This window comes from Lethenteron reissneri, unplaced genomic scaffold, assembly GCF_015708825.2.
Source record: "Lethenteron reissneri isolate LAM-NWPU_2019-01 unplaced genomic scaffold, ASM1570882v1 scaffold_289, whole genome shotgun sequence".
NCBI lineage: Eukaryota > Metazoa > Chordata > Hyperoartia > Petromyzontiformes > Petromyzontidae > Lethenteron > Lethenteron reissneri.
In genome coordinates, this window is record NW_026891811.1 from 3,136 (window position 1) to 15,927 (window position 12,792).

The following is a 12,792-nucleotide window of genomic DNA, read 5'->3' on the forward strand; positions in this document are numbered from 1 at the left end:
GCGAGAGGCGGTGGCGGCACTTGGGGTGGCCTTCACCCAGCAGCTGATTGACCGTGGATGAACGATGACGACGATGCTGATGATGCAGAGCGCGAAGCCCGCATCGCTCGGCTCTGCAGGTGGACGTCACTGGACTTCCATGAAGATGTCCTCGATTGTGAAAGTCGTCAGAGCATCGGGGTCGGTGTCGGAAGACATGGAGGGGCTGGCGGCGCCGGCGATCCCCGAGGCCCCCAATCGGGGGGCTCCGATCCCCTGCGCCAGGGGGCTGGAGGGAGACCGCACCCCAGGCTGTACCGCGAGGTCTGATTGAGCGGGGCGGGGGGGCAAAGGTCGAGCGAGAGACAAAAATAACGACAAGGGCTTGTGCGACACGTTCGTACATATGTAGGTATGTTGAACTTCTTTCGCAACGTACGTAGCCGACCCTGCCAACCGGTGGCGTACGGTAAAAAAGCAGCGGTGCGCGTGTGAGCGCGTGTGTGAGCGCGCGTGTGAGCGCGCGTGTGAGCACATGTGTGAGTTTCCACGGTCATTGTCGCATGGCCCTCACGGCCGCGGCCTCCGGGGTAAACGCTCGCGCGAGTACCTGAGCTTCGGTGAGGCGGCGGCAGGAGTTCCGGCCACGTGTTCTCCGTCCGCCGTCCCATCGTCGCCGCCGTGGCCGTCGTCGCCGCTTACCAACGGACACTCCACCTCGTCCTCCTCTTCCGCCCTCCCGCCCCTCGGTGAAGTCTCCTCCGCCGAGTTGCCGAGGCGCACGCGGCGCCATCCCTTCGCCCGCTCCACTTCCCCTCCCTCGGCTCGCCTGCCGGCGCTCCTCCTCTTCCGCTCTCGCCCGGACGCGACGGGCGCCGCCGCCGCGGGGTCACGCTTGCCGGCGCCGGTCTCAGCTTCCCCGCGCCGGGCGGGAACTCCCTCATCCCGGCATCGCCGTCCCGGGCCGCGGCGCAGACGTTTCACCGGCGCGTCGGGGACTCTGCCCCCCCCAGCCTCCTCATCCTCCTCAGGCTCGCCGCCACCTCTCTTCAGAGCCATCGTCCTCTTCCCGAGGGCCCCCTGTGGTGGCCGCGGTGGTGGTGGCGGCCGCGGTGATGGTGGCGGCCGCGGTGGTGGTGGCGGCGCGGTGGTGGTGGCATCCTGGCAGCGGTTTCCTCGGGGCCGATCCGGGGACGTCCTGCGGCATCTCGGTCGCGCTTGCCGCCGCGTGGCGTCGACTTTCTCCCGGCTACAGCCTCCACCTCCTCCACCTCTTCCTCCAGCTGCTTCACCTCCTCCACCTGCTTCACCTACCTCCTCCTCAACCTGCTTCACCTGCTTCACTCCTTCCTCCACCTCCTTCACCTCCTTCACCTCCACCTCCACGACCTCCACCACCTCCTGCACCTCTACACCTCCTTCACTTCCTTCACCTCCTCCACCTCCTCCACCTCGTCCACCTCTCATCCAACACCACCGCCGCCGCCGCAACAGTCGTCCCTCCTCGTCGGGTGCGAGAGTCATCGGGGTTGGCTTCACGGTCGAGTCGGGGTGCTCGCTTCTCCGTGGAGCCGCACTGGGCTCCACGCTCTCCCTGCTCTTCCTCCTCCTCTCGTGCATCGTCGCTGCTGCACCTTGCACGGCCCGGCCGGTGACGAGGTAAGAGGAGGAGGAGCCGTGGAGTCCCACGGGGTTGCCCCTGCTCTGCTGGGGGTCAAGGGTTAAAGAGAGAAAAAAGCGCCACTGTGAACATCGGCTCGGTCCTCCCAGCATGCCCTGCACGTCGCACAATATCGCCACATAACTGTGCGTGTGGAAGAGGGTGGCAGGACGGTGCACGTGTAACACTCGTGCCTAACATCAAGAACAATATGGGTTGGGTGGCCTTGCCGTTTGTATGCTCTCCCACTTTTATGCGGAGTGAGTGCGTGGACTTTGTATGTTCTCGCCCTGTTCTGTAGAGTGATAAGGCTACGCGCGTCCTCCAGGCAAGGACATGTACGTACGCTTGTAGAAATTTCGTTCACACCGTACATGTCCGACCGTGCCAATCGGCGGTGTGAATGCGGCACACGTCGCGGTCGTGAGCCCACGTGGGCGCTGCCGCGGCTCTGGTCGACACTCACTCGGGTCGCCGGCGCAGCGCGGCACCCCGGCCTCCAACCCCGACGCCGCCTCTCCGCCTCCAATCACCGCTGCATCGTCCTCCTCCTCGCGTTCGGCATCGGCCCCTCTACCCGCCGGTGCTGTCGCTGCCCCCCTGCCGCCTCGCCCACGCCGGCGCCGGCACGACGCGGCGCGCCCGTCGTGTATATGGACCGCGGTATTTCGAGCAGCGTGAGCGTGAAGAACGCCGGAGCCTCCTCGGCAGGCGCCGGCGCCTCCCGACGGCCGACGTCGGCCGTCGCACCGTCGTCGCTGTCGCCTTCACCTCGTTCCCAAGCGGCGACATCGCACCGCCACGGTGCTTCGTCCTGCCCCGTCTCCGTGGGGTTCGCCAGGTTTCGGGCGGCCCGTCCGTGCGCCGCTCTGGCGTTCGGTCGCGACCGCGCCGCCCCGCCCGCGGCCTCTGCCGGGGCCTCCCGGCGACCGGTGCTGCTCGACGTCCCGTCGCCTCCACCGCCGGCGCTTCGTTCCGGAGCGACGGCGCTCGCCTCCTCGCGCCGACAATCTCCCGCGCGTTCCGGCTCGGCTTCCGAGCGCCCGACCGCCGCGGCCTTCCGTCCGGCGTCCTCCGAAGCGCCCGGCAAGACCTCGGCAGCGGCAACGACCCACGCGCCAGCCGCCGTCGCCGCGGGGGCGGCCACCGCCGCCCCCTCCGGCCGCTCCTTTTGGCCGCCCGCTCCCACGGCCCCAGCGTCGCGCGACGAAGCCCGGAGACGTTGCACCACGATCACCCCGCGGTCCGCGGCCTCCCGTAGAAGCCGTCGGTCGCGCGCGAGTCGCCACGCTCCCGGCCGCTCCGATGTTCGGCTTGGGCCTCAGCGATCTCGACCGCTGGGCTTCGCCCGCGGCGTACCCGCGACGTCGCTCGGCATGCGGCCGCTCGTTCGGGACGCGTCTCCGCCCTGCTCCGTCGCCACGGCGACGTCAAGATCGCCGACACTTCGCCGTCCGCAGGCGTCGGCGTGGGCGGCTTCCGCCACCCACGCTCCCGCAATCGTTACCGCAACGGGCGGGTCCGGGATGCCGAGCTCGTCGCGTCCGGGCGTCGCGGCGCTCCCCGGCATTTCCCATCCCGTGGCGGCTTGCCGCCGGTGGCCACGGCTTGCGGGCTCCCCCGAGGTGAGAGGCGAGTGGCACGGCTCGGGCGAGTTCACCGTCTCGACATCACGGTCATGTCGTTGTTCTCCTTGTTGTTGTCTTTGTTGTTGTTCTCGTTGTTGTTGTTGTCCTTGTTGTGCTCCTCGTTGTTGTTGTTGTTCTACTTGTTGTTCTTCTTGTTGTTGTTCTACTTGTTGTTGTTCTCCTCGTTGTTGTTCTACTTGTTGTTGTTCTCCTCGTTGTTGTTCTACTTGTTGTTGTTCTCTTTGTTGTTGTTCTCCTCGTTGTTGTTCTACTTGTTGTTGTCTCTTTGTTGTTGTTCTACTTGCTGTTGTTCTCCTCGTTGTTGTTCTCTTTGTTGTTGTTCTCCTCGTTGTTGTTCTACTTGTTGTTGTTCTCCTTGTTGTTGTTCTCTTTGTTGTTGTTCTCCTTGTTGTTGTTCTACTTGCTGTTGTTCTCTTTGTTGTTGTCCTTGTTGTTGTTCTCCTTGTTGTTGTTCTCCTTGTTGTTGTTCTCCTTGTTGTTCTTCTCGTTGTTGTTCTCCTTGTTGTTGTTCTCCTTGCTGTTGTTCTCCTTGCTGTTGTTCTACTTGTTGTTGTTCTACTTGTTGTTGTTCTCCTTGTTGTTGTTCTCTTTGTTGTTGTTCTCCTTGTTGTTCTACTTGTTGTTGTTCTCCTTCTTGTTGTCTCCTTGTTGTTGTTCTCCTTGTTGTTCTACTTGTTGTTGTTCTCCTTGTTGTTCTCCTTGTTGTTGTTCTACTTGTTGTTGTTCTCCTTGTTGTTCTCCTTGTTGTTGTTGTTCTTGTTGTTGTTTCCTCGTTGTTCTCCTCGTTGTTGTTCTCCTCGTTGTTGTTCTCCTCGTTGTTCTCCTTCTTGTTGTTCTCCGTTGTTGTTCTCCTTGTTGTTCTCGTTCGGCACTCCCTGAGACATCACGAACCTCACCACCATTTGTGGCAAATTCAAGCGAGCCTCCCGATCGCCGCGCTTCCGCAACACTGAAGCTCTCCCGCCCAACGACCGATCCGGCGGCATCGACGCCGGCGCGGACAATCTGACGGGCGCCGTCATCTCGCCGCGGAGCGAGGCGCCGTCGGCCGGCTCGTCGCGACGATCGTCCGACGACGACCCCGGGGCCCCGGATCGTCATCGATGCCCGCCGCGTGGCCACCTCGACGCCGCCCCACAGCGGCGGGCATCCGTTGGCGCGACCCTCGACCTCTCGCGCCGATTGCCCTACACCCCGTGATGTTCGGCCGGGGTTTCTGCAGACGCGAGCGACCGCCGCCCTTCCCTCCCGCTTCCGCCGTGAGCATCGGGACGGCGTCCGTCTCCGCGCTGCCTGAGGCTGCCCCCATGCGGCCTTGGACAAAGTCTTCAGAAGCCTCAGCGGTGGCCTGCAGGCCGGGCCTTGAGCTACAGGCATCGTCAGACTCGCCGACCGCCTGCGAATCTGCGATGTCCCCCTGCGCTTCGTGCCGTCGCGTTTCGTGTTTTGCGGTTGTCCCTTCGTCGTCGCCACCGTCGCCGCAGACATTTTGGGAGCCGCGGCCTTCGTCTCCGGCCTCGACGGCTCCGCGAGCAACGTCGCTTCTCCCCGCCTCCCGCCGATTCGCTTCCACGACCGTCGCAGCGGAGCCGGTGGCGCTCGAACCCTCCGCCAATTCTGCTAGCGCCGCCACGGAGATCTGGCGAGCGGCGACGTCCTTCTCAGGCGTGCGTGCGTTTGTAGGGCGCTTCCCCTCCTCCTCCTTCTCCCCTTCCTCCTTCCCCGGCTTGTCCTCCTCCTCGCCAGCCTCCGACTGTGCGGACCCAACGGACGCGGCCCCCGCTCCACCGTCGTCAGCCGCTGGCGATCCTCCTCCCGTACGCCCCCTGCATCGAATGGCCGCGCGACGCGATGACAGCCCGATGCTTGGCTTCAGCCTCCTCTGCCCTCCGCAGCCGCGCCGATGCATCGGCGACGCCACCGCCGCTCACTGCCAAGACCGGAGCGTCGGCGGGTGCCTCAGGAGGAATCCGCGGCCCGTGGGCGGTGCTCTCCACGGGAGTTCTGTCGCCTCGGGCTTCTGCAACGCTCGCCTGCAAACCCCATGCCTCCGGTTAGTGCGGTTGGCTACGTGCGGTGCGAAAGAGGTTCAACGTACACACGGACGTACCCGCACCGGTGACGGTGACCGGTTCTCCCAGGGTTCCCCGCGTCCTCTCCCGGGCGGACGTGCTCCGAATCGCCGGCGACGGGACCGTCGCCTCGGGGGCTACCGCCGGCGCCCCGCCCGGCATCCCCGGTGGATGAACCGGCGGGCGAAGTTCCCGCGATTCGTGTGTCCGCCCCGTCGCGCTCACCGCCTCGGCGCTCTCCCAGCAGAACCTCCGCTTCGGTGTCGTGGTCGTCGCCAGCCGCCGCTGCCGCATCTGTGAATAGTTGAACAAAGTCGCGTGTGCGTGTGATGTGCGTGTGATGTGCGTGTGATGCGCGTGTGATGCATGTGTGATGCGCGTGTGATGTGCGTGTGATGCGTGCATCCCATCAAGAGGGACGCGCCAAGCGACGGTTACAAAACGCGACGGCGCGATGTGCCAAATGTTTCGTTCCACTTGCCGGGAGATTTTTTTTCCAGGAACGGAGGAAAATAAAGACGAGCATGGAGAGAAGGTCACGGGGTCGCCAAGAAGGGCCGACGGTCAGGATTCACCACAGAGTGGCCGCCACCCCTCGAGATTTGATGGGATGATGTCGAGGGGGTTGCAGCGATGGAATCGGCTCATGGTGGGTGGATTGCCGTGAGAGGTGGCGGTGGCGTTGGCTTGGGGATTCCTCCATCCAGCAGTGGATCAATCATGACTAATGATGAGTTTATCTTTTTAGATTATTATTCATGGGTGTCCTCCGATGGTACAGACATTAGACATGATGAGTTATAATCGTGGTTTCACGGGTCGCGATGCGGTGGTGAAATGTTAACTACCTCGCCTGGTATGCAGAAGGTCGCAGTTTCGATCCCGACCCTGAAGCTTATATATTTGCGTATCTCTCCCCGTGGTCGCCTGTGGATTTTTCTCCAGGTTCTCCAGTTTGTCCCTCCACGATTAGAATCGACGTCACGTGTTTATAGACTATTTGGCTCCTATAAATTTCCACGGGGCCTTACCTGGTAAAATACATTTTAAAATTTCGTAGTTTACAAGATTTACACGTAGGCTTTCGCGAGCAATATCATAGTAACGAATTGGCACGTTCCGTTTTCGTTACAAACCTTACTAATTTGCTGTGTCGGGTTGGTGGCGGGTTTAACGACACTTTTATATATTTACGCGATCTAACCCAAAAAAAACTCTTATGGAGTTCATAAGATGTTGAACATCCTTGACGATCTACACAAACAAGATGGCTACCACCAAATTCACCTGGGGTTGAGCAGCTCTCCCTGGGTACTGCATCCATCACAATTCTCGCCACATCCTTCCCCTTCCCTCCTCCTCTCCCTCCTCTCCCTCCTCTCCCCTCTCCCTCCTCTCCCTCCTCTCCCTCCTCTCCCTCGGCTTCCCCTCCCACCCGGGCTCCCCGTCCACCCCTCCTCGGCCCGACCGCGGTCCCCACAGACAGGGGTTCTGCCACCTCAGCTCCTGGATCCGTGCTCGGCTGTTCCTCCGCTGCTCCAGGGTCTCTGCTCCAGGTGGGTGCCACAAATTAGTCAACGTCGGAGGGAAGCGGCAAGGCTGTGGGTTTCTGTGTGAGTCTGTGGGTCTCTGTGCGTGTCTGTGGGTCTCTGTGTGAGTCTGTGGGTCTCTGTGCGAGTCTGTGGGTCTTTGTGAGTCTATGTGTGTCTCTGTATGAGTCTGTGGGTCTCTGTGCGAGTCTGTGGGTCTTTGTGCGAGTCTGTGGGTCTCTGTGCAAGTCTGTGGTTCTCTGTGTGGGTCTATGTGTGTCTCTGTGCGAGTCTGTGGGTCTCTGTGCGAGTCTGTGGGTCTTTGTGCGAGTCTGTGGGTCTCTGTGCGAGTCTGTGGGTCTCTGTGTGGGTCTATGTGTGTCTCTGTATGAGTCTGGGTCTCTGTGCGAGTCTGTGGGTCTCTGTGTGGGTCTATGGTGTCTCTGTGCGAGTCTGTGGGTCTCTGTGCGAGTCTGTATAACTTGATTTGGTGCGTCTTACAATCTGGACTGCTAGGAAGTGCCCAGCATGCATGGTGTGTGGTACGCACCCATTCTCTTTCTCGTACCAAGTGAAGTCCGGGGCAGGCTCCTCCTGGCCGTCTCCATCACGGTCGCCGTGATCGTTTTTGACTTTTATCTTCTTCGATTTCCTGACTTTTTTCTTTTCTAGGAAAAGTAAAAAGGACAAAGTGAACCAACCACGTGGGTTTGCGACGACGCGGGTTCGCCGACGTCGTTTCAAGCGATGTGCCAATTGGGAGCCTCCCTAGACGCTAAGAAGAGACGCGGCTGCCGCTGTCGCTGGGCTACTCGCGTAGCCGTCGGTCGGGCGTGCAAGCCGTGCAACTGCATCTGACCCGGGCGTAGAGCCGTAATCCTGCAACGCTCGCGTGAAAACCCCGCACCTCCCGTTAGCACGGTCGGCTTCGTATGGTGTGAAAGAAGTTCAACATACGGTACACACCCGCAGCTACGAATCGCATGGGTGGCTTCGTATGGTGCGAAAGAAGCTCAACGTACACGCATAGATACACCGCACCTCCAATTATAACGGTTGGCCATGTACGGTGCGTAAGAAGTTCAGAATATACGGCACTGTAGCAAGGGCTGGTGGATTGCACGAATTCGTGAAGCTTCCTCTCCCCTTTCCTCTAGGCGTCATCAGGGTATCATGGCAGCACAGCCAGTGGAATTGGACTAATCGTCATCAGTTTCCATCCATACGGGGGTGGAGTATCATCACCCCCCCACCCCGGCTCGTGTGAGATTTTCTACGGGATTCTCCGGTTTCCTCCCACGGAGCGTTCAAATCAGTCACCGATGGAGCTGGCCAAGCATCCCAATGCGTAGGACCGCAGAGCTTGGACAAGCAAGGGTTTTGATCCCCCATCGAGTTTGTGGTGTCTCTCTCTCTCTTTCCTCGTGGTCGCGTGGATTTTTCTCTGGGTCCCAGAGAACGTGAGCAAGAGAGAGAGAGGTGTGGGGTGCCACAGTGGCTATGAGATGTTAACTACCTCGCCTGGTGTACATGAGGCACGTGGGTTCGATCCCAACCCAGATGCCTGCTGTATATTTGGAGTTTGCGTGTCTCTCTCTCTCCGTGGTAAGGCCCCACTGGGCTAGGTAGCTCTTTATTAGAAGCGACCTGGCTATCACAAATGATAGCTCAATTTAGTGAGCTTATCATCATCACGTGGAAATTCATAGCACCAGCAAAATACTCTAAACGTGTGACGTCAATTCTAAATGTGGAGAAAAATCCACGGGACCGGGGGGAGAGAGACACCGCAAAAATATACAGCAGGCGTCTGGGTTGGGATCGAACCCACGACCTCCTGTGTACCAGGGGAGGTAGTTAACATCTCGGCACCACGGTGCGTACCATGCACGGTGTGTATTGGGCGCGTCTTCAGGAGGACTGGAGTGGGGAAATTGGACCGCGAGGGGGCTGGAGTCCAGGCCTCGAGCCACGGCCCATGCCAACCCTACGCGGTGCCACCGCGGCGCTCCGCGACTCCTTACCCTGCGCCGCCTTCCCGTCCGGCGCTTCTTCCGTCTCCTTCTGCTCCGCCTCCTTCTCCTCGTCGTTCCGTCTCCGCCGCCTCTCCTCGTCTTCTTCTCGGCGACCCCGCACGAACCTCGCAGCCCCTAGGCGCAAAAATCCACCGGCGCGATGGAACGGTGCAAATGATTCACCCCTCCGGCTGCAATGGCCGCAAGGGTGCAAGGGCCCTGTCACAGTACCAGCAATAACAGCAGCACCAGCAGCAACAGCACCAGCAGCCACCAGCACCAGCAGCAGCAGCAACAGCACGCACGACGCTCATCGCCCTTCTCGCATGTGTGCGTGCTACGAAACCTGGCGACCCGAGTTCGATTCCCACTCGCGGCCAACACCAGTGACGACTGTCTGAACCGGCCCTGGGCCTCCCCTAGGTCGACTCAGCCTCAAATGAGTACCCTGCTGTGGTGTGCGTATACATCACCACTGGGTGTGGTGTTGGCTACTCACCCCACCTTGTGCCGTGCCGGCCTTCATAGGTGCAACTCGCCAACAGCACTTGCCCCAACAGTCTGTCAAAGGCTATACGGGGGATCTTTGTCTTTCGGGGTGGTCGGGGTGGGAGGTGGGGGGTGGGGGTCACGTGTCGCTCACCTTCCAGGAACCGTTTCCGAGGAGGCAGCGTCGTCATCACCACCCCCCGCGCCGACCGAGCCGCCCTCCGGAGCAAGCGGCTGATCCACGCCATCGCCGCTCGCCGCCTGTCCAGAGAGTCTCCATCTTTCCGTTTGCTCGTCTTCTCCTCCTCTTCCTCTTCGCCGCCGGCGTTCCGGACGGAGCGGCGCTGCCAACTTCCGCCGCCGCCGCCGCCGCCGTTGCCTCCCTCGCGCCTCTCGCCTCTCCCGCTTCGTCTTTTTCCCGCGCCCTCGTCGCACGCTGGGTCCTCGCCGCCGTTGTCGCCGTCGTGGTCGACGCCGCTCAAACCACCCTCCTCCTCCTCCTCGTCGTCATCTGGGGCACGAGCGTCGGTGGCGAGAGGGGAGCTGTTACGTCACTGGGGGTGTGTTGTATGTGTAGTGACTCAACTCGGAGACAATAAGACTCGGAGGCACTTCTTTATTTAGCAAGCACCTTTGGGATAACACACTCCCTGCGTGGGTGCACACTATTATAATGAAGACCGTCTATTGTCGGCGGCACTACTTAGTCAGGACAGTTGGTAGGCCGTCTGACTAGCGGCGCCCCGGGATAGTGAAGACGACGACGAGATGGTGACGATGACGATCTTGAGTAGTACGACGGGGATCCCACATCCAACAACAGCCCCGTGGTCCCCCACAGGGATCCCTCTTATACTCCCAGCGCGGCCTCGCTCCGCCCCCGGCCACGCCCCCTTTCCGGAACCTACCAGCGGGTTTCCGGCAGAGGTCGCAATCGGGTACCCGATATCCGTACCCTACCCAATACCCGGCTACCCATACCCGGCCGGGTGTGGGTACCCGTTTGCGACCCTGGTGCCACCGGGTACGGGTACGGGTATGGGTAGGCCGTGAGTCACTGGTGAGTAACCGTTTGTCACTCATTTCCCAACGTCTTGTCTCTTCTCACAATTCAAGTTCCTATAATCAACCCACCCACGCCTGCAACATGGCTTCATCCCAGAGGTCGCAATCGGGTACCCGTACCCGTACCCTACCCGATACCCTGGCCGGGTCTCGGGTAGGGTATCCGTTTGCAACCCTGGTGCGGCCGGGTACGGGTACGGGTAAGGAATCAAAACCGGTTTGCGACCTCTGGTTCCTGGGGCTTCCCGATGGGCCCCTTCTGTGACCTTTCCCCAAGATGTCCCCCGCTCGTGTCTATCGTGGCCTGCTGACGTCAGTACTGCCATACGCCGCAGATTCCACTTTTTGCCAGCAGCCGGCGCTATGCCACTACACCTGTATGTACGTTGAACTTCTTTCGCATCGTGCGTAGCCAACCGTGCTAATCGGAGGATGCGGGGCAAGGACAACAAACTAAAACACAACAAGCAGTTCTTGAAGAAATTAGTTTGTCGATCTAGATGATGATTTAAAATTGCACAGCTAAAGTGGCTTCCTAATATCGGAAGGAAGAGTGTTCCAGACGGCCGCAGAAGCGCGTCTGAAAGCGCCGCGCGATGCGGTGACCACCGTCTTTGATTAGCCACAAGCCGCAGCTGCTGTTGCTGCTGCGAGGATGACCGGAGTTCGCGTGTTGGTTTATGAACCACACAGCGGTATGTACGAACCACACAGCGGACACAAAGAATTCCTGCCACGTCATTCGCAAGAGCAGCCCGACGTGTGTGTGTGTGGCGGGTGTGACTGGCCCCATTTTTTTCAGGATTCGGAAGATTACACTGCAGATTACTTAAATTGCGATCACGAAAAACACAATCGTGGTCATCGCCCCCCTCACCCCCCCCCCCGACCCCCCCGGCTGTTGCAAAAAAAACGACTCCGGATCATTCTAAAAGGAGAGTCGCGAGACCGATGCTCCGCATGCAGGCCAGGAGCTGAGAGTCAGCTTTCTGCTGCTGCGCAGGGACAGCTGCCGATTGGAGGGGTAGGGGTTGGAGGGGTGCACCCCGTTCAATGTTTGAGATGAGATTCTGCTGCAAGCAAGCAAGCGCATCTCTACAAACTGGCCTCACCCCTCTTTAGTTTCGTCGGTGGCCCTGGTTCTGTAACTTTTAGTTTCCTGGCTCTCCGTGCATTGGGCGGGCATTGGGATCCTGGGATGGAATGACGACCAACACACGTTTCGTCAAGTTTTTAAATCCTTTATTTAAGTTCACTGCTTGCTTGCTTGCTTAGGACCGTGCAAATCTTTAGGTCGTTTTTTAACCCACTTCCCGTGATCCAATCGAGCTGACATTTTCCACACAGACTCGTTGTGCGTGACAATTAATGTTCGTGAAAAAATGTTTCCAAAATTTTACACTTTTTAGGACAAAAATACAATATTTAATTACCAATTGCTTAATGCTGCCATGCAATCATCTGACCCATAGGTGGCAGCCATCTCAAGCCAGAGGACAAAAGGACTCTAGCCACCACGCATATAAAGGATTTATAGTGAAAAACTTTGTTTTTACGGGTTATACTTATTAACATCCTTCATTTCGCCGCACGACCACCGACTTCAGGCACGAGCTTCGCTTCGCCAGCCACGAACTTTGTCTTCTCTCTTTCAACCATTTACCCTGTGAAGCAAACCTTCGTTTCCCCGCCCTTTGCGCTTGCATCTTTCCTCCAATGATTTCAAATCTCTGTCTCCAGCCAATCCTTTTCCAGGCCCCGCCCCCCCCACTGTGCCCCCCCCCTGTGCCCCCCCCTGTGCCCCCCCCCCTGTGCCCCCCCCCCCTGTGCCCCCCCCCGTGCCCCCCCTTTCTCCGTCATCCACCCCCATGTAGTCTCTCCCAGATCTGGGGCACCAATCAGAGGCCTTGATTGCCCGACTGCCCGTGTTTGCAGCACAGCGTACGCACTACTGTGCCAGGTACGTCGCTTGTTGCGTTTCAATCTTCACACAAGGACGGAACGCGCATTATACTTTAGAATTATCAAATTATTATTAAATGCAAGTATAGTTATTGTTGTCGTTGTTGTCATTGATTATTCATGAATCATTGCGTGGGCATTTTCGGAAGGCCACGTGGAAATGTGAGCCAACGGAGAGAATGAGATTGACAATTCGAGTGAGAGACGGGGGGGGGGGGGGGGGGAACGAGACGATGCGAGGCGATACAGCTCTCGGGGCGCGGGAGCAAAACGTCGGACGTTGTTGTCGAATACCAAAACGCGGAGGAGAGAAACACCATACCCGACAGTTTGCACGCCTCTTGCGGGGTTTCTTTTTGTTTTCTTCTTTTT

At 59.4% G+C, this 12,792-nt stretch overlaps 1 long non-coding RNA gene across 1 annotated transcript; it reads right to left on the reverse strand.

Moving 5' to 3' along the window:
• Positions 1 to 6,803: 6,803 nt before the first annotated feature.
• On the reverse strand, positions 6,804 to 8,971 carry LOC133339790 (uncharacterized). The gene is made up of 3 exons (XR_009754778.1): positions 8,914 to 8,971; positions 7,440 to 7,557; positions 6,804 to 6,907 (listed from the first exon to the last, which is right to left on the reverse strand). It is a non-coding gene; the product is annotated as an uncharacterized LOC133339790 (long non-coding RNA).
• Positions 8,972 to 12,792: the final 3,821 nt, after the last annotated feature.